Raw genomic sequence first — 23,097 nt, forward strand, 5'->3', positions numbered from 1 at the left:
TTCATGTTCCTGTAATTCTTTATTTAAATAAAAAATTTTACATCAATCATTGAGTCAATAATTATTGTGATCTGAATATTAATGAGTAACAAGGTAATGGATTTTATGATGACATCATATCAAATAAAAGTCAATGTATATTAGCTCCACGAACAAACAAATTTTCATCATGAGACTGATTAGAAATAACTGCAGTTTACTGTTGAGGCTCCAAGAAAAGCCAAAGAGTTCAGGAAGTTGATCAAAAATTAGTATCCCTTTGTAGTCACCACGAACTCTCAGAAAGTGCTCGGCGTATTGATAACTCAGTATTTAGTCACAAAAAGGAATCAAAAACGATTCAATATTATGACAATCATAAATGCAATCATCAAAATGCTGAGTGGATAGGTATAGTTATGAATATGTGTGCGTATGTATTCGTAAATGAATGTGGCATATGAATATTTTATAAATATTTTGAAGTGCTTAAAAATGATTTGTTTACGGATCTGAACAACATAGTTGCAACGCAACAATTAAGCAACAAAGAAACACAATTAAGATGTAAGATCTGTATAGGAATAACAAATTTCAGAAAGCAATAAGACGTTTTAAGCCTATTCACGCAACAAGCGAATTTACGTGCATATTTATGTGCTTAAATACAAGTTTGGATGTATGCATATGGGATATTTTGTGGCCATAATTTTAAACATTTAATGAGGGACAACAAAACAAAAACAGAACTTCAGTTATAATTACAGTATGCATTTAATTAAAGTTTTAAATGTGACCACTGGAAGACGGCAACCATGAGTGAATTTAGGTTAAATGAAGCGGGTCGCTGGAGAGAAAAAACTTATGGTCATGCTAGTCTATTATTGCGACAAACTCAGTTAATCTCGGTGAGAACTGCCTACATCGTCCCGACGGTAACTTTCAATAGGAATTTTGCCACTCTCTTTCCAACTAAGGAAGAATGGAATAAGGGATTCTCTCTAAACAACTTCGACACTACAGCCTATACGGATGGAAGTAAAATGGGCTGCGGTGTTGGAGCTGGTATATATTCTCACAGACTTAAAATTGAGAAATCTGTGCGTCTCCCTAATACCAGCAGTGTCTTCCAGGCGGAAGTGCTGGCAATTGGAGAAGCATGTAGGCTACTAATCGCAGATTTCTCTTTTAAGGGTAATATCGCTATTCTCTCGGATAGCCAAGCTGCAATCCAGGCACTGGGTTCGGCTACAACAACCTCTAAAGTGGTGGAACAAAGTAGGAATAGCCTCACCATTTTGAATGAAAACCATAAAGTTACCTTAATCTGGGTCCCGGGACATCGGAACATTGAAGGTTCGAGAATCTCGAACAACTATCTGGCTTAGACGTTAACAACCTAATAAGGTTCCTTAACCGCACAGACTGGATATAGTTATGCTGTAAATAACCGTTAAACAAGTTGGTAACGAGGATGTGGCAACAAAATGGCGCGGAAGCGCTAGTTGGATTCTGGAAGAATCACCACTTTAACCAACCAGGCTCGATTTATTCTTATCTTACATATATATACAATAGTTCAATTTGCTTCAAGTTAAGAATACATACGCTACTCTAAGTATAGGAATATATAATTGTTTAAAAAAATTGATGTACTGTGTTGGAGAATAAGTTCGTAGTGTTTTGACCGAAGACTTTTATTTAAACAAAAAACAGTAATTATATCAATAAGTTAATTAATTATATATTCGCAGTTGCTGTTTACAACCTCCTCCCACCTCTCGACCAATTTGTTGATGTCGTTCTGCCAAAAATCGCCTGGTCTGGTGTCAAAGAAGTTGTTACGCCAGCTTTTAAGGACTTCTTTGTTATCGAAGGTAACACCCTTCATAGCGTTTGACAGGGAGCGAAAAAGATGTCTCCAATGAACAGCCAACCTTTTGGTACACTTTTGATCCAATTCTTATGCCTCTAAGTACTAGTACGAATAAGGCCCGATACCCGGTTCTGACCCTGATCTCCACTTGAGATGATTCTAAGAATCGACATACAAATTCTTATATATCGAGCATTTTTTAGCAACTTAAAAATCTGACTCGCGGCATTTCCGTACTTTTGCAATGCAATTTCTTTGTCATTCCACTCCATGTTAATAAGAGAAATAAAACATTTTTGTAAAAAAATGGAATAGCGTGAACAGTTTATCTATTTTCTTAAAATTGACGAAACTGCTATTATTTTTCAGGCAGAGTCTTTGCGATCCTGCAGGGAGGGAGATATTAACATATATTACATATACATATTTCGATAGACAAGCTCCGATCAAGGCACTGACGTCGCCATGATGCAGATCCAAACTGGTCAACTCCTGTAAGAAGATCAAATCTTTTGCAAAAGTAAACCCGCCTGGTGGCGTTTCCAGTTTCCCGTTGCTCTTGATTTTGCGAGGGTAATCACTAAGGCACGAGACAATCACAATCACATATATTTGTATATTTTCGTTAACAACACAACTGAAACATAACACTCACTTAATCATATTTTTCACAGCATTGGCCAATTAAAAATTTTTACAATTCATACAATTTATAAATTTAAATTTATTTACGTCGTATAAAAAATACAAGAATTGGATACACACCGCTCGATACAAATGACACTCCTTGAACTTTTGGCCTTCCTACTCCTATTAGAAGAAGGTCGCATAACTTGCTAATGGTGCTACGCTTCAGCGGAAATTGCTTTTGAAGAACTCAATATCAACCACTACTGATCCAATCAGGAGCAGATCCTCATCATATTAAACTCAATCCCTGCGCCAGAAACTGAAAAAGTTTTCGCCCAATATTATCCAAATCTCCATACATACATATTTCTGAATTGTGGTAAAATATGTTCACAATCAACAAAAAAATCTTTAGATTGGAGGTCATTTTTAAAAGTAATATGAGAATGTGAATAAGAAAATGTAAACAAACGAAAGTCAAATCGGCTTGACAGTTGCTTATAAACACAAAACGTTAAACTCGTATTTATGGTGCAATGTAAACATAATATTATGCTAGTAATCTTATTCCAAAATTCATAGTTCTTTGCAGTGAGCGTTTGAAGTGCTGTTCTCAATACGAGTATAAGAATAATTAGATGGTAAAAAATCATGGGCATTTCGTACGAACGACGTGTGTTGAAACGACTTATGTATAAATATTTACATTTTGCGACATGTAATATACAGTCTGTCTAATAGGAGCGTGACTGGAAAAATTCTAACTTAGATTTCCGCTGCTAAATAGGTGTATCCTTTTGCAATTTGGTGATTTTGCGAGAAATTTAGAAAGCAAGACCTAAAAGTGGACGGGTGTCCGGTGGAATTTGTCGATCTCCAACACTATCATACAGAGGCTACAATCTTTCAAATGCCGCAGCATTATATGTAGAATATTCTGACTGACAGCAACAACGTGCTATGGAGATCAACGAATGAGGAGCCCCATCCTATGGTACATCAAACGCAGAAAGTGGCGAGAATGGCACTGAATTAGAACACGCAAGGGAGCAGTCTCGAAGAATAAAATTTACCAGAAAGCATAATTGAAGTCAGCTGCTAAGATTTTCGGGTGAACTAGTCATCTTTAGATTTTATTAGAAGACCACGATAACAAGCATCGAAATCGATGGTGTGCAGAGTGGAAACATCAAAGTGGGATTGAAATGTTGGATTGGCCTTCACAGTCGACCGATGCCAACCCTATTTATTTGTTTATTTATTTATTCATTCTTTCATCAATTAAAGTACAACTCAAATATGTAAATTACTAATACTAAAGCTTAAATATAATACGAGGGGTGCCTTTTATATTTCGGGATTTGGCAACCCTGGTGTTGCAATCTGGCAACTGACAGCTGTATCGCAAAGTTCGACATTTTTGGCTTTTACGTACTCAGAACGTTTTGAAATACCAGCGCTATTTGTGTTTTTTATAGTAACTTAAAAGGTTCATCTCGGTCGAAAAATGGAATTAAATCGTGAACATTTTCGTGCGATTATTTTTTACAACTTTCGACGTGGATTAACTCAGCAACATTGCATGGATGAACTTAATTCATTTTTTGGCGATGAAGCTCCATCAAGGACCAGTGTTTATCGATGGTATGGTGAATTCAATCGTGGTCGTAGTTCACTCCAAGACGAATTTCGTGAAGGTCGTCCAAAATCAGTTGTTATTCCGAAAACCATTGATACTGTGCGCGAACTGATATTGCAAGATCGTCATGTGACCTATCGTGAGATTGAGACAATCTTAGGCATTAGTGGGACCAGCATACATTCAATATTGTATAAACATTTGACTGTCAAAAAAATTTGTTCGCGTTGGATCCCATACAATTTGTCAATCGCTCAAAAAAAGGCTCGTGTCGATTGGTCGAAGGAAATGCTCAAAAAATACGATCGCGGGGTTTCGAAACACCTCTATGACATCGTGACAGGTGATGAATCATGGATTTACGCGTATGAGCCCGAAAGTAAATAGCAGTCGACTGTATGGGTGTTTCAAGATGAGCTAAATCCAACAAAAGTTGTTCGCGCACGAAGCACTTCCAAGCAAATGGTTGCCTGTTTTTTCGGAAAAACTGGACATGTCGCAACCGTACCACTAGAACAACGCAGAACAGTAAATTCTGAGTGGTACACAACCATTTGTTTGCCAGTTGTCTTCCAAGAAATTAGGAAAACCAATCGCCAAAGACGGATCACTCTTCACCAGGACAATGCGAGCTCTCACACATCGGCTCAAACAACTGCATTTTTGAGCACCCAAAACATCGAATTAATGGGTCATCCGCCGTATAGTCCTGACTTGGCACCGAATGACTTCTTTTTATTCCCGTACGTAAAAAACAAACTGAGAGGTCAACGTTTTTCGACACCTGAAGAAGCGGTTGCGGCATTCAGAATGCATGTTTTGGAGGTACCTCATTCAGAGTGGCAAAAGTGCTTCGACAATTGGTTCAAACGCATGCAAAAGTGTATAGATCTTCATGGAGAATATTTTGAAAAACAATAAAGTGATTTTCGATGATTAAAATTTGTTTTTGTTTTCTAATCCCGAAATATAAAAGGCATCCCTCGTATATGGTAAACCATACTGTGAGATACATTAGTCACAACTAAAAAAAGTGTATCTCCAGATTACGTTTTGACTTGAAAGTCTCTCCTGAGTTAGAGAATATATCTAAATTATTTCACAATTGGTTAGACTGCCTTATACAATGTGCTAGCGGTTCATTTCGACTAAACTTGATTTTGTGATAAGGTAAATGGGACATATCGCTGAGTCTAAGGTTATGAGTGGGATAATTAAAAAGCATTAGCTCTAGCAAGGAGTGACATTTGATAAGGTTCGTAAATATGTCCCTTATAAACATTACCGATGAAATTTTTTTCCGCTTTTCTAAAGTTGGCAATGCTAACAAAAGACATCTAATTTTATATGCAGGCAAACTACAATATAACGCCAACGAAGTGAATGAATAGCAAGTCTTGTGAAACGTTTCTGAACCTTCTCAATCCTTAAAGATGAACCCATATAGGATGGATCCCAAATAATGCTACAATATTCGAGGTTTGATCTCACAAGCGAAAAATAAATACGACATTTTCGACGTAAATATGACCTCCAAGTCTTTCTTTTCATAAATATTTTGAGGGTGGTAGTGCCCAACTTGTAATCGAAGTCAATCTTAACTTTGCGTCTACTGAAGACATTTACCAGCACTAAGAGGTAAGGAGTTATCATTACGCCAAGCTTTCTATCTTGTTTCTTGTGTTCTCCAAGGCTTATATAGTTAGTTAGGTATGTAGGTCCATCAGACAACGTGATGTCTCAAAAACGTCTGGAATGTCATTAACAAATATTAAGAACAATAGTGCTCCACGATGGCTACCTTGAGGTACGCCTGAGGTGACTTTATTGGTATCAGATTTTATGTTATATATACAAACGAATTGAGTTCTATCTGTTAGATAAGATGCAAGCCACTTAAGTAAGCTAGGATGAAGACTAATTGAGGCCAGCTTTTTAAGTAGGATACTAAGGCTGACTCTATCGAACGCTTTCGCAAAGTAGGTGAATATGATATCGCACTGTTGGCCTGTTTCAAATTGGTTTAAGACAAAATTTGCGAATAACCTTAAATTCGTAACAATTGATCTACCCTTAACAAAGTCGTGCTGATTAGGCAATATGAGATGTGAAATTTGAAAGAATATCAAATCATGAACTAGCTTTTCAAAGAGTTTAGGTATGCAAGAGATTTTGCAGATAGGACGATAATTTTGTACTTTCGACTTGCTCCCAGACTTATGTATCGGTATGATAAAAGATTTTGTTGCAATTATGTAAAAATTCACCAGAAGCTAGTGATTTATTGAAGACAATTTTTAATGGTTTTGCTAAAGATGTAGCACAGTTTCTGTAATAATATAGGAGTTTTTTTTAATAATATTTAGGTAATAATTAAGTAACAACTTAAAGAAACTCTGGTATGGATGGTCAAACAGTTATGAAGGAAAAATCGGCTAATTTGGAGCCGATTGCCTCCACAAATTGCGCGGAAATTAACAAAAAATATGGATCGAAGGTGTGAAGCCATATAGCTAATGGCGGTGACTATAGATTTAAGGGGTTATATACCTTGTGGTCCGGTGAAATTAGCGAAAGTTGGGTTTTTTTTAAAGATATGTAGCAATAATTTTTTTGTATAAAAGTTTTTATTATTGGATATTACAATGTTTAAAGAAAAAAAAGGCTTTGTTTGTGTAAAAATATTTAAAAATGGCGGAGTTATGGCGTTTTCCCCCAAGACCCTTTTTTTGGAAGAGGCTTGCGGTGGACGCGATTCAAGTCCACCAAGTCAACTGAAATCAAAAAATCGAAAAGATTTCATTAGTATATGGTTATATCTTCTTAGTGAACGATCAATATATTAAATATTTTGATTTTTGTGAAAATAGGAACATGTTTTTAAAAAACTCCACTTCTACAGTCCTAAAACTGGCATTAAAAAATTCATATCTGCAAAATAAAAATTTATACATAAAAAGTTGATCGTTCACTAAGAGGCGACATCAATTACGAACAATTTAAAAAAAAAATTATAAAAATCGGTTGAATACTTTTTTTGCAATCGCGTCCACCGCAAAAGCATTTTTGGAAAAACACGTTTTTGAGATAATCGCATTTAAAGTTTCAAGCGCCGCATGAGGCCGTACGCTCAGGACGTGACGACGCACAATTTAAAACGCTGTAACTTTCGATCTATTGCTCAGATCTCTATGAAATTTTTGGAAAATGTTCTCAAGGGATTGTACTTTACGATAAAGAAATAAAATTTATTTTGATTTTTTTGAAAAACACAAGGTATATAACCCCTTAATTGAATAGATTGCGTATAAAAAATATTAAAATCCCATATAACGCCGTTTATTAGAATCGAATGGGTCAAATAGTTTCTAAGTTATGGCGGTCACGCTTCTATTAGACAATATGTATGTATATACTTAAGCACTCTTATGTTTCCCGATTTGTTTTTTAATTTTTTTGTTACCAAATGCTTGCTGTGCCTGACAATGTTTCTGCCAAGTAGGTAACTGTTTATTAGTTACTGTTCATATTCTGAATACGCACTTGATTTCTCTGAAAATTTATGTATTTGCCATTTAAAAATAGTGTTTTTAGGGAAATTTGTTCACTTTAATTATGGCACGCCATCCCGATAACACTAGCGATATTTTTCATCGTATATGTTTGCAATCTTTTTTGTTGAATTGTTTGCTTTGCCTCTATTTGCGCTCTAACGCGTTTGTCACGAGTTTTACATTTGGAGGGGTTTTATTTAGAAGAGGTGAAAAAATGATATGCACCATGATTTTTTTAGGGAAACTTAACTTAGAAATCTAAAACCTACAGCTCTAAAAGTGTTCTAAGTTAAGTTGCTAATAAGAAAAATGTGTTGCTGGGTAGGTTGACAAGTAAAATTATGTATAAGACTTGACTGACAAAACTTTAACACAGCTTCAAGAAAATCAATCCTCATAAAGAGATCGCCAAAAAATTGTAGGTATATGCCTATGTATGTAGAAAGGCGTTATTGCGAGGAGCTTGTAATTTTTGACGATAGAAAAAGTGTGTGAAAATTCTATAAGAAAGGTAAATAAAGGATAAGAAAGTTATTCTCTGAGTTTTTCCTACTTGTATAACTTAATCTTAGTAAAATACGGTCTAACCAATCTACGTCTTAATTGGGTCTACCCGATGCACCTGATTGGCGATATTCTGTAATTTGAGCTGTCTAATGTTCAAATGGTCTCACATATACAAGTAGCCTGGAAAATGACGGAATTCGATTACTTGAATTTTGCAATTATCAACAGAATGTTTTCGTGGAAGTTGTGACGATAGCATTTAATCCTAATGTAAAACATATTCACAATAGATATTCACAGAGATATATTCTAGCAAACTTGGAGCCCGCAGTTCTGTTAAGTATCTAAGTCATGTGATGTAAATTGGTACAAATGCTTCAAGCTATAAGTAGTCTGAGAAAAACAAAAAATACGACCACCAGGCGCCAACCAAGAAGAAGAAGAAGAATAGTGTTTATTGTCACAAACTCATTTTGGCGCGTAGCTATGTTCGTATGCTCTGTTATTGTTTTTTGTTGGTGTTGCTGTTGCTGTTACCGGCATAGACGCATGTGACGCATTTGAATGCTTCACAAAACAACTACAAAGTCTAATCAAAAAATTCACATCCAACTACAAAAGCTGAATACAACAGAGAGCACATGAGAGTGACTTTGATTCTTGGCCAACATAATTTGAGAGCGTGTAAGTGAATGTTATTCTCAGCAATGTAACATTGACTGATTTGCGCCTACTCTGTGATGTCATTTTCGTTGACTTGCTCCACCAGTACTTGTATATGGGTATGAAGACTTGTGTGTACATATATGCGAATAAATGTGCAAGTGTTTATGAGATTACGTTTGATCAGCTGACTTATTACATTGTCTTATAGTACAACAACATTTTACATTGATTTAATTAAAAGAACGCTGTTATTTTCGCCCTATGAATATTGCATTTTACATTGATTTAATTAAAAGAACGCTGTTATTTTCGCCCTATGAATATTGCATATCCTCAAAAAGTTCTACGCGTTGGGTATTATTTTATTTCGTTAATTAAAGTTCTTGAATAAATTAAAACATAGCTACATGGATTTAGTGAAAACTACTATAAATTGGCTTATACATACCTATCAATAGTAAAAGCTCTACAATTTATGGATATTTACCCATTGAAATACCCAAATCGCGGGTAGATATGAAACAATGTTTTTAACGTGGTTTTCCACAGTTTTTTTGCCTTTGCTTGTACTGTTACCACTTATTATAAAATATTATGTATCGTATATGTCGAGGAAGAAAGTATTTGAAGTGAGGGTTATAACGATGAATTGAAACAATAAACTTTAATTGTTTTTCAGCTCAGTCATGGGGTGATATACATAATAATTAAAAAAAGATGGAAGCATTTTGTATCAAGCACAACTAACACAAAACCAGTTATTTTCAAATATTGTGGCCAAATGTTAATAAAATGACAAAAATGTTACGAATTGCAGTAAATGTCCAGCTATGATGAAACGTTTGAACTGACAACAATTTCAACGGAAAATTCGAAACTGCACATTGTGATTGTGCACCAAATTTTCTTCGTCCTATGCACTCGCATATAGTTTATAGGTTAACTTTCTCTTACAGTTTTTTTTAACTTTATATTTGATATGTCCACAGAAAATAGTCCAGAAGCGTTACATCGGGGGATCTTGGTGGCCAATTTGTTGCAGTACAAATATCGTGACATTCTTCTGACCGGAAATTTTATGTGTACTTAATAGATTCTTTCGTTCACAGTTTGGCACGTCACATATCACCAACAAAAGAAAACAAGTGTTATTTGTTTCTCTAACACATTTGTCAGCGTTAACGAGTAGCAATTATCAACATTTTTTACATATTAATGTTATAAACCATTATAAATTTCATGCTATGCATCTATGCATCTACATATATATATATATTTTCATTGAAAAAGTTCGTTTTTTTATGGATGCATAAACAAAAAACAAAGCAAATAAATGTATTTCACTTTAGCCTTAATGAATTGCCATAAATTTTTGTCTCCAACAAATAAAAACAAAACCACGCCTAAATGTATGTATTTATGTATGCATGTATGTGCAAAAAAAAATTTATAACAGCATAAGAAACCACAATAACAACGATCGGCAAATGGTGATCTCACCCATCTCGGCTAAATGGCAAACAAATGGACTGCCTGCCTGTAGGTATCCTGATTTTATAATTTTTAACCGACACATGTAGTTTTATGTATGTGAATGTATTTTAGTATGAGTATATAAATACATATGTATGTATTTTGGTCACCAAAAACACAGTATAATATGCCAATGGAACAGAAAGACGAAATTATGAATGGAGCCAACGAAAGAAACTGTGGTGAGTTGAAAAAATGCGAATGTAAATAAAAACTGCAAAATAAAGACACAAAATACAGTGTTATGCCGCATAAATACGTATAAACACAAGCAATGCAAAACCACTGAAGTAAAAAATGTGAGCGTAAAAAAATTTCCAGAGCAAAAAATTACATATAAACAGTTGAGATGGTGTGTGTGAACACAAGCGCAGTCACATCCGGTAGTTACCGAATCCGAAGTAAATGTATATGTATATATATTGCTGAGAGAAAGCAAGAGCTTGAGAGAGAAATGTTGCTGTGAAATGGTGTTAGTAAAATCTGTGACTAGTGATGCCATGCCTGAACGCTGTCAACATCACTGTGGCTATAACCTTTACTGGAATGTGTAAAGCTTGTATGTCTAACCTGGCCTTACCTCACCCAATAAAAACTATATATAATTTTATAGCATAACGCAATCCTTTTCTAAAAATAATACCATTTCCTTCTCATTATTTTGAGTGATACAACAAAAAATTGAAATCCTTGTATCCAATGTGCTTTTGTTCTCTTAATACTATTTATGATAGATGTACATATTTCAACGGTAAGTCTGTGCTAATCGATTCAACAGCGCGTGTTTATATTTATAGTTTATACTATTTATACTTTGCGCCCGCCTCAGCGGAATGCGTTGTGCTTGACTACCACTCGGTAGCGTCCGGGTTCGAAACCCACTTGGGGCAAATAGTGGTCGCCCCTCGGTAGACGATAGCAAACATCGGAGTATATTTTGGCGCTTCAAAAATCTAATTAAAACTATATACTACAAAAATTGTGTGTTCGGAAAAGTACATAAAATTGGTGGTCCTTCCATTTGTAGAACAACATAAAGACGCTAACTACAATTTGGAGTACGTAGTTCGGCCAAACACGCAACAAAGGATGTACGCGCCAAGTATATGTATATACATACTTGTACATATTTATATATAATATTTATTATAAAAATATAAACCCAATAATGTGAAACTAATAATTTTTTGTGGTTTTGATACATACCAGTATTAACTTTTAGAAATGCCGTTATCGACGAAACATGACCTTTGCGATATAAAAATAACGATGAAGAGTGAAAGGAACACATATATGTATATATGTGTATATAGTATATATATTATATATACATACATTATATGCCGTTTTCGTAGTAATTCTGTTTAATAAGGTAATAATCGAAATCCTTATAGCTCACTAAATGCATGTTGGTAATGTGGAGATAGGCAACTTGATAACAATACTTTTTTTATTTGTTGTTCCCTTTTTTCATCATAAAGTAAGTTATTTATATTAAGAAATTATACCGTTCAAAAGAGGTAAAATTTGCCTTCAGAAGAATTTCAGCAACATAAACCATACCGAAGCAACAATGTGGGGAATCATAACGTGCAAGTACAAGTGAGCTCAGCAACATGTGCACGCACCCACTCGAAGGTGTATTCGTGTCAATACAGCACATCATAATTTGCATGTAGTTGTTTACCGGCATTTTTCATTGCAAGAGAGCAATTAACCAAAGAGCGCCAACAATAGCCGGCTTCAAAGCTTTACGTTGGTGATTTGTTTGGCGTGTAGCAACGTCAAGCTCTCTGCTTTGACGCCGGTATCATTTGAACGAGTTCGGCACCAACTCTCAATTGGCAAAACCAATACAACAAATGCAATGTTAAGGGCAAATACAAAAGCACATCAGTGTTTTGCCGCCAACACATCTGCTCACAAAGTGCGCTGTCCAACAGAGCCCCACAGGAGCAGCAAACACTTTTTAAGTTTCGCTATTGCTGTGTTTCGCTCAGTTGCGATTTAATATTCGGTTAGTTTAGACGTGTAATTAAGTGTTGAGCACCAGTCACTAAAATTGCAATAAACAAATGTGGCAGTAGACTTCGCTGGTCCATAGTCTATTAAGCATTTGTCTGGGCAGACGAATATCGAGATGCCAACAAGAAAGTTGTGCATTCCGGTCTTAAATTGTGTGTAAATTTAATATGAATTTTCAATATTGAAGTTTTACCGAACGAAAACTGGTTGTTTTAAAAATTCATAATTTTTACGAACTAATCTGTGGATTTGGAATGTGAACAGTGCTAAATTTAAAATTCACATGCCTTTGGAGTCTAGTTTCCGGAAGTGTTAAGTGTAAAAAGTTGAAATTCATTTGAATTGCAAAAATAAATATTAACGAAAATAAAACAATTCATGTAATTTATGCCATTTGAAAAGCAGATTTAGGAATTGAAATACGAAAAGGTGAGCAATTGAGCTATTTTTTCACAAATTTCCTTCAAGTAGAATATATCTAAACATACGTACATAAGTGTTTTAGATATAATCAAATATGTTTGAAAGTAAATGTTTTAATTTTACTTTATTCATATATATGTATGTGTATATATCATTTCTTAATAAAGAAAATTAAACCGGAGCAGTTGAATATGAAATCAAACGGTGATGCTTTTTATTGTTAAAAAGTTATTAGTTTTATTGCCCTTCAGGCCTTAGAATTGAGTTTAAAAAATCGTTAAAAAACTTTTGAACGTAACTTTGCAATTTTGGTAAGACATCTGAAGTCTGCTCGCTCACTGGGGTCTAATTTCAAATCTATCCGAATAAATTTTTTTTTTAAATAGTAAATTAAAATATGAAATGTACGATTTTTTTTCCTGAAAGCCAAAAGTTGCTAATTAAAATAAATAATTTAGTCAAACCGACACATAAGTATGTACATCCACATGTAGATGTAAATAAAAAAAATGTTCGTATGGAATGGTGTTCAGTGTTATGTAGTTTCATGGAAATCCAATTAGTGAATTTATCTTAAAAATTCCGTCTATCGATTATTGGCACTCCCATTCTCATGAAGCACTACATTAAAACTTCGCTATATATAGTTACCAATGCTACACTTAATCTATTTTATCATGCTGCAAAACGTTAAGAGATTCGAAACAAAAAACAATTTACATTAAATTTTTGTTCGTAATTTCAAGGTATGAAAATTTGCGTTGTAAGAAGTTCAATTGCAATTTCACGGGCTCGAAACATAAAAAATTGCATAGACTATTTTTCATCGCAGAAATGCACTCTAAGTTTTGCCACTGCCGAAGCATCAGCGCTTTTCTATGGTTTTGAGATTTGATGAACGCTAAACCTGCTCCGGTATATCACTTATGAGAAACAAGTATTTGCCATTTGATGGTTTCTTGTAGAATTATGAGGAAAAATCGTGTTAAATTAAACTTAAATATTTATGTATTTAAGCACGTATGTATGCACAAGTATATAATTCGGTTTGGCCACGTCGAAAAAACGAAAAAAGCCTTAAATAAAACAGTCAAATTTCAGAGAGCATAAATAACTATGGAAAATAAAATTATCTTATTTAAAATACGAGATCAGTAATGAACGCCATCGCTCACCGATGATTACCTAAAAGTGAAACGAAAACAATGAATTCGAAAAAGAGAAATGAAACAAAAATGCAAAAACAGCAATAAAGAAAATATAAAAACCCAAGATGACAGTAGATGGCAAAAAAAGTTTGTGTGCTTGTATGCACGTGCCTTCTTTGAAAAGTATATTAGAAGTATGAAATGAAATAATAATATAACAAAAGCCATGAAATGGTAGCGATTGTGAGCAAAAGAGCCGTACGATATTGTTTTGCCTTCAGCAACAGGAACAACGAAGGCGATGAGTCGGTTGGCTTGCTTAAAATGCTGACTGGCAGTCGGAATCTCGTATGGCTTAGCAGAATCCACCGACAAAAAGGTGAAGGCAAAAAAAAAAAAAAAAAGAAGCAATCGTATACTCCTTCATGAATACTCATGCACGTACTTATGTACGTATGCCCTCGTATATTCATATGTGCATAGACGTATACTCGTACTTAGGTGCATCGCAGCAAGACCAACAACAGTTGAAGTGACTATTGCATTGTATTATACATATGTATGTATTTTCGTGAATTGACGCTGGCAGCGAAACTCATCACACTATTCCTTTGCCGATTTAAGTGTGAATTTTATTTTTGGCAAGAAGATGACACTCACCAGTCACTGGCTGTGGAGGAAGTCAGAATATTTGCCAGATTTCAGAAGCTTTTGCTAGGTTGCTTTATTCACAGGATTGTATTATATTTTCCTGACACCACCTATTTATCCTTGTTCTGCTGCCCAGCATATGCACATATGTATGTACATATATAGGTTTGAAAATCTGCAACCCTAAAACAAACAACAATTTCTAACAACATTAAAAATAACGACTGTTGCTCCTTTTCTAGTTGAGAATCCCGCTAACACGAGTTTTTTTCCGCAAAATACTGTTTGTTTTTAATTTCGCGGTCTCCAGATGTACATTTCAATTTTCGATGTTTTGTTATGTTGATGCAAAATTAAATCTAATATTGGTACGGATGAATTTTTATAGCTATAAAATTGAGTTGAATTCAAATTATTTGACAAATTTACAGCATTTACAAACATATTAAGAGCAGTCGTTAAGCAGATTGAGGATTAAACTTTGAATTTTCATTTCATAATTTATAAAATTTTTCTTCTAACCATCAGTCCATAAAATGGTGTAATAGAAGGATTCGAGATACCTTTTGAATTATCGTACAGGCAATTTTTTGTAAGTTTTAGGGAAGAATTATCGTTGTGCATTCCAATACAACGTAAAGTACTAAAATACCTTTCTTTTTTTATCATATGGTTCTTGATGAAGTCAGTGAAAACATTTTGGAACTAATCTATATTTTTAAAGAAGAAAATTATTCTGCAAATATTGGCGAAAATTCTTATATTTGAAAAACTAAAAGGAAAAAGCAGTGATAAATTTTGAAGTTGGTTCGGAGAAGATGTATCTTGCAAAAGGCGGTGACTTGAATTACACATTCTCAAGCCACACAATAGAGGATCCGAATAATTTAAAGCTCTGTTGAGAATATTAGCCAAGTTATGTACTCTGGGATCCATCCCAGTTTAACCATATTAAAACTATTATAATTGCGCAGAATACACTAAAACTTTGAAGAGCTTTAGTGGCATGGATATCTACAAAATAAAGTTTATTGGCAAATTGACAATTTTCTTAGAATATTTAACCAGTTTCTTCGTAGTCACATTTTAATTTAGTAACTGAAGAAGCCAATAATTCGGTACTACATCTGCAGAGCTGCATTATTTTTTAACGATTTTTTGTAATTTTTTAAAGTAATCTCGGGATCCTGGGACATCCGTTTTTAATTATGTGAAACAACATCAAGACACACGCCACAAATAGAAGGAGAAGCTCGGCCAAACACTCGCGGTGTTAGCACTAATTATATACATATATTATATATTATATATATTATATATTATATATGTATATATATATAAATTCAACAGCTGAAAGCATCAAACATACCGTGAAATAAAATTGTCAAAAAATTAAGATGAATTCAAAATTAAGATGAAAATTAAGAAATCATACAATATATTTATTAAAACAGGCAAATCTTAAAGAAAAAATTTGTTTAAACGGTATTTCCAGTATACGATTTATTTTACTTCATAAAACAAGCATACGTAATCATAGACATATAATTGAAGTCATCATATGAAAATTTTTAATAATAATTAGTTTTTATTAATGCCTCTCAAATGTGAACGTAAGAACAGCACAACATTTAAAATGGAGTATTCTAATCTTAACCTGAACCTGTTACATTTAAAACCCGCTGATGAAAAACATCTTGCCCGGCGAGTCAGCTTACTCAGTTCCTCTGAATCAGTTGTTTAATTTGTAAATATAATATTAAGGACACAGTTTTCAATTCAAATCAATTTGCACGATATTGTATAAGTAAATTAAAACAATTTTCTAGGAAGTTGAAAAGCTTTGATTGTAATCAAATTTTGCCGTCCGCATTATTAATTTCTGACAGTATTGCCGGAATTTTTGTATATCTCCTCTCCACTTCAGTCAGTGGTTATCCACAAAAGATATCCATTTTAACCCCCATCTGTCAAAAATAGAAGAGTTACGTGTTTCCATTTGCATACGATTTTTTTTCTTTACTTTTATTCACATTGCATATCTACTCTACTCTACGCACAATCTCAGACCACTATTTATTTATTTTTAACACGTCAGGGAACCTCAACATAGTAACACTATGCTGGATTCCGGGACATGAAGGACATGAGGGAAATGAAATGGCTGATGACCTTGCAAAACAAGGGGCAAATATGCAACTTACTGGTCCTAAGCCTTTCTGTGGCCTCACAAAAGGCCACATTAATGAATTCCTTAGGAAATGGGAAGAAAGAAAACTTGCCGCACACTGGCTAAACTGTGCCGGTCAGCGTCTAGCCAAACTATTCCTAAGTCCCAACAAAGGAATATCTGACTAACTTCTCTCACTAAGCAGAGTAGATCTGCGTCTTTTAACAGGATATCTTACAGGTCACTGCAGCCTGAGGTATCATCTAAATAATATTGGTCTATCTGAGACCAATGTCTGCCGCTTTTGCGAAATGGACATAGAAAGCTCAGAACATGTGCTTTGTGAATGTCCAGCGTTGGGCAGACAGAGACTTCACCACCTCGGTGGTATCGTAGTATCTCCATGCAATATTTGGAACAACAAACCCAAAATTGTGCTAAAATTTTTAAAAAGCCTAAAACTATAGGGTTACAAAATAGGCCTTTCACAATAGATCAGCTTTGGTCGCAGTGCGTAATGGCCTTCTAATAATAATAATAATAATTTATGTAGCGCGTTCGCTGGAATAGTGCCATATTAAAAAAAAATAAACAATATAATCATACAGATATATATACATATATATATACATATATATATATATATATATATATATACAATATATATATTACATATACATACATTAAAAAACCAGCTTTAAAGTTTTCAGTTTACTATTCCTAACTAATATTCCTACACATTTTTTTCTAATGGGATACTGTTAATAGATACCCTTAATAGATACACTTTTTTCCATAGCATAAAACAAGAACAAGGCGGTCATATCTGCATATTTATCTGAAAATATGTAACTTAAAGTTGAGTACTCACCTAGTGAACGACCTGTACGAGTGTATCAATGTAAATAAGAAATTTTAAATCAGATTCTTTGGAATGGTATATATTTTTTGCCACATTCAGTGAAACGAAGACGAATTAAAACAATGACTTTCAAGTATGTTGTGAAAGAAAGAGGGTTGGCATTAAGAAACTGGAAAAGTATACTTAAAAAAAAAACAAAATAGATAACATCTCTGGACCACAGTTGGCCAGGAGACTTTAAGTGCTCATCCAGAATGGTCAAAAGTATGTCACTTGCCCACACATTTGCCATTTTTAACCTTGACACTCAACAGCTAAAATCCCTTGCCACATTTATCTACTCTTTTATATGTATATATATAAGTAAGTATGTTGCTTCCGCCAGCACTTGAGCTACTCGTGTGTACTTCTGAAGTTTAGCGCATTAAGTGACTCCCTTGACTCGGTCCTCATCAGAGTGATTTATAGCCAAATTTTCTGATTTAATTCAGCGGTAATGGCACCTTAATCATTAATGTTTTCTTTCAACTTGGACTCTTTTACTAGATAGGCTATTTCTTGTTATAGCTACAAAATTAATCTATTTCTTGCAAAAAAAAAAAAAACAATGAATTAAAAATGAAATTTACTTTTAAATACTATCATCCACTGCTCCAATTGCCATTAGTTTTGATGATTAGCGATTTGTGATAATAAGTTATTTTGGGTATGAAGAAACCCTTGGCCACTTTCGCCTGTAATGTAACTTGGTTTGTTGCCGCTTGATTTGGCGCTTTTTGTAAAAGTTAAATTGGCAGTGGCAGTGAGACTGACACTTTGTTGGCAAGTGAGTTGCAAATTTTGCGTTGTTGTCACAAAAAAAGTCTGCAAGAAAAAACACTGTTTATTTGCCTCAATTCATTTTAATTAACTGAAAATAAGTTACATCAAATTCATTGTGTATTTTCCTTTCTTTATGGGATGCCGCGTAATTGCCACTACATTCGCTTAAGCTTTTCTCCCTTTGTCTTTTGTTTATTTTCTCTATTCCGCCTCATTTTTTCTGTTTTTTGTTTTATTTAGTAACTGCGTGGTAGGTTTTTGTAACGACATATTTGGTATTGGAGTGTAATAAAATGTACTCATTTGTACCTAAATGTATATTAATAGTGCACGATATTATTTGCTTTGCTTCTGTTTTGCTCTCCCGGTGCAAGGTTTTGCAAGCTAAAGTGTTTTTATGGCAGCAGTCCGAGAGAAGCCGTCATTTTTTTCCCTAAAGTTCATGGTTATACTCATTAGCGTTAAAACAACTTCGAGTGAGTATTGCTCCTATTTTTCCACTTTAGTAATAATTTATTGCAATCCTCCATCAACTTGATGCTCACTCATCACTTGATTAGCTTTAGAACTTGCCTTCAAGAAATCACAATTCCGCTCAAATCGGCCTAAAGAAAAGCCACTCATTCCCATCGCTTAGGATTAAGTTTATGTACACACAGACAAGTAATTCTATTTACACCTCTTTCATATAATATTTATTACTGACTCACAATACAAAGCATGGAACAATGGTTTACTCTAAACGTAAATTTGCAATAAGGAATGAAAAGTAGAAGACAAGTGCCACGAGTGTGTTTGTGGCTGTATGGAACAAACCGCTCATTTGTTGAAATAGCGATAAATAAATATCCAGAAATTGCCACCAGATCTTCTATTAAGCTGCGCAAAAAACTCTTTGCAATATATATTAACAACGTCTCATTAAATGAAAATTTGGTTTTACTTTTACTTACGAAGGCATTGCAAATTGAAAACTATGAAGCCGTTTTCTTAAATTTTTTTTCGAGAGAAATCAAACTTCATATACGAGCTCCAAAAAATTTTACAAAAGTAAGAGTCAACATACAGACTGGGAAGAAAAAGACGTAAATTCTTATACATAAGAAGTAAAGAAGGCGGAATTCGGTCCGGGCCGAACTTCATATACTCGCTCACATTTAATTTATGCTGGCTGTTGATTTTTCGAATAAAACACGCTGAACGCTAAACGGGGGGCGTGATTTTGTCCTATCTCAATAATTTATATGTGCATCTAAGTGGGGTGGGGAGCAATAATTATACCAAGCTTGCTTGAGTTTTATTAAGTCGTTATCGAGATTCACACATCAGGCGTTGCTCTACCTCTGATAACACCAGCTGATACCGCATTGAACACTTTCAGAGCCGGAGCTCTTGTATCCATTCGGACGAATTGACCAAGCCAACGCTGCGCTATGTCTATGCCATCGTAAAGCTCTTACATCTCCTTGTCCCATCTCCTACGACACTCCCCGTTGCCAACGTGCAAAGGTTCAAAAATCTTCGGCAGAATTTTTCTCTCAAACACTCAAAGGGATGTCTCATCGGATGTTGTTATCGTCCAAGCATAATGAGGGCCTTATAGAGTGTTAGTTTTGTTCATCAAGAGTGGAGTTTACTTCTCAATTGCCTAGTTAGTCCAAAGTAGCACTTGTTGGCAAGAGAGATTTTGCGTTAGATTTCAAGGCTGGCATTATTATCGGTGTTAGACTCGATTAGGAAGACTTTCTACTGCTTCAATTATATACCCTTTAATGCTCAATTTAATTTACCTTCATATTGGGATGTAGCAGCTTGTGATTTCATATCAACCAATTGGGATTCAAGTTGAAAGCATTTCATGGCATTCATGGGGGAAATGCACTCGGAGGATTGTCATTGTCTGCCGAGGGGCGACTGCTGTTATACGATTTTTTTCTATCGCGTTGCTGCTTCATGCAGGAAACCTACGCACTCTCGAATGATAGTTACGCCCCAGCGCATTCGGCTACAGCGGCCGAGAATAGCAAATTAGGACCATACAAATTCGGCCTGAGTATATACTCCCTATATTTTGTATTTGGTCGAGCTTTTCCTTCCTCTTGTTGTTGTTCTACAAATGAAACTGAATTTAAGTTCAAATCAAGTAAATTTATAGGAAATAAAAATTATCACATTAGTACCACCTTAATATGCACGTATGCATGTGTATATACTCGCTTATCAATTCGTATTGATTTCACATCAATTCTTATTTTCATGTTTTGCTCTAATCTTCATTTAAATATAGTTAAAACTGCTAATTATATTTGGAATAAGCTTAGCCCTAGATTGACATCAATTATTCAGAATCCAACGCTTTATATATATGATTCAAAAAGGAAATACCGCACAAATGCATGCATGTAAATAACTAAACTTGTGTGATTGTGAACTTTAAAAGAGAAAATACTATCTCATCCAAATCAAATAAGGTGATTTAAAGAAACTTAAGCCACGTATATGTTCGAGTTTCTTGAATTACTTCATTGAAAAGGTAAAATAAATACATTTTAGATAGCATAAAATTGCATTTATATAAATATATTATTTTCAGAAGCAGTCTAAAAAATTTGTTATGTATCTTTTAAGATATCCAAAATAAAATCTATAAATTCGAATTAATCTTTCATGTGAAATTATAAGTATTTAAAAGTTTCACCAGACACGGCGCTTAAGCTAAGCAGTAAGTACTTAAGTTGAATTAAGAGAGAATTTAAGTGCATGTGGCACCATATTTCACTAACAAAATTGTTTAGATATTTGCGAAATCACTACCTGTCTGACAATGTTTGTTAAAAAGTTAAAAATTGCTGCGCAGCCGTAGCCGAATGGGTTGGTGCGTGACTACCATTCGCAATTCACAGAGAGGACGTCGGGTCGAATATCGGTGAAACACCAAAATTAAGAAAAACATTTTTTTTATAGCGGTCGCCCCTCGGCAGGCAATGGCAAACCTCCGAGTGTATTTCTGCCATGAAAAAGCTCCTCATAAAAATATCTGCCGTTCGGAGTCGGCTTAAAACTGTAGGTCCCTCCATTTGTGGAACAACATCAAGATGCACACCACAAATAGGAGGAGGAGCTCGGCCAAACAGCCAAAAAGGGTGTACGCGCCAATTATATACATATATATTATATAATAGGCTATTGGTCACAGATACAAGAAGAAGAATATAATTACATTAAAATAATTACCGAAAGTTGAAATAGCATTGCACACGAATAGGTGAATAAAAATCATTGCACGAGTCCGAAAGTAGCAATTAGTAATCTGCTGGCTGCCAAATTCTGCCACGGTCACGTTATAAGCCTGATTTTAAAATCTCAATGCTAAATTCTATAACGAAAAATATGCAGAAAGAAACAAAGACCGTTGAAAAAATAACGAACGTGCAATAAATATTTTATACAATCCAATGAATTAGAAATGTACAACTAATTATTGTGCATTCAAAGATCAAAGATAATTCCGCGGCATTCACTTTGTAGAGCTATGCAAATTTTACAAAGTTATCTATGTTATACCTTCAGTAAACACAATACATGAACTAGTTTTTCGAGATTTTCAGCCGGATGGGTTGGTGTGTGACTACCATTCGGAAATGCACAGGTTTGAAACCCCGTGCATGAAGCATCAACAGTTTTTTCTAATAGCTGGCGATGACAAACTTCCGAGTGTATTTCTCCCACGAAAAAGCATCAGCCATTTAGAGTCGACTTAATTAGAACATTTTCATTTTTGGAACAACATCAAGAGGGACACCACAAATTGGGCGAGGAGCTCGGCCAAACAATCAATAAAAGGTATAAGCGCTAAATATATGTATATAAGTATATACACTGAAGAGCAAAACTGTAACAAAATGTAATACTTTCTATTTCAACACATTTTTTTTTAGACATGTTTTAACAAATCAAATATTTTTTTTGCATAACTTTATTGGCATGTATGTACTCTCTCTCTCAAACCGGTTTGGTGTCAATGCAACAACAACAACACTAGTAGCAAGCAATAATGCAAATAAAGACAAATGTTACAGTTTTGCACTCACTCTTAATTTTCAAATTTTCCATTATTTTTCTCGTAATTATATATTTGGTGGATTTTTAATTATTATAAACGTGACCGTGAATAAGACAAAATGTTAAATCGGGAAATACAACGCCAAATAATTGATTTGCTGAAGAAGGGCGAGTCTATAAGAAAAATAGCTAAAAAATTCGAAGTGAGCCACATGGCTGTGCAAAGGCTGCGGAAAAATGTACCAGACGCTGTTCCCAGTAACAAAGGAGGCCGGCCAAGGAAGATAAGTGACCGCGATGCCCGCCATCTGGCAAATTTGGTAACAAGCAGCAAGGCGGTCACTCCCAAAGAAGCACTAAAGATGCTGGATATTGATGCCAGTCAGTGGACAGCCAGGCGCAGCCTGTCAAAACTGGGGCTAAAGGCAGCGGAGAAGAAAACCAAGCCAATGCTGACAAAAAGACATGTGCGGTTGAGGCGGGATTTTGTTGTGGCTCACCAAAGCTGGCCAGTTGAAGATTGGGATCAGGTACGTCTTTATAAATGGAT

At 34.7% G+C, this 23,097-nt stretch overlaps 1 protein-coding gene across 1 annotated transcript in view; it reads left to right on the forward strand.

The window, feature by feature from the left end:
• Positions 1 to 12,377: 12,377 nt before the first annotated feature.
• The window catches only part of LOC128859924 (trichohyalin), a 220,489-nt gene continuing 209,769 nt past the window's right edge, over positions 12,378 to 23,097 (forward strand). The window contains exon 1 of the mRNA XM_054097075.1: positions 12,378 to 12,838. The gene's annotated coding sequence lies outside the window, so the exon portion shown is untranslated. The remainder of the gene's footprint in view (positions 12,839 to 23,097) is intronic.

Source organism: Anastrepha ludens, chromosome 4, assembly GCF_028408465.1.
Source record: "Anastrepha ludens isolate Willacy chromosome 4, idAnaLude1.1, whole genome shotgun sequence".
NCBI classification, from domain to species: domain Eukaryota; kingdom Metazoa; phylum Arthropoda; class Insecta; order Diptera; family Tephritidae; genus Anastrepha; species Anastrepha ludens.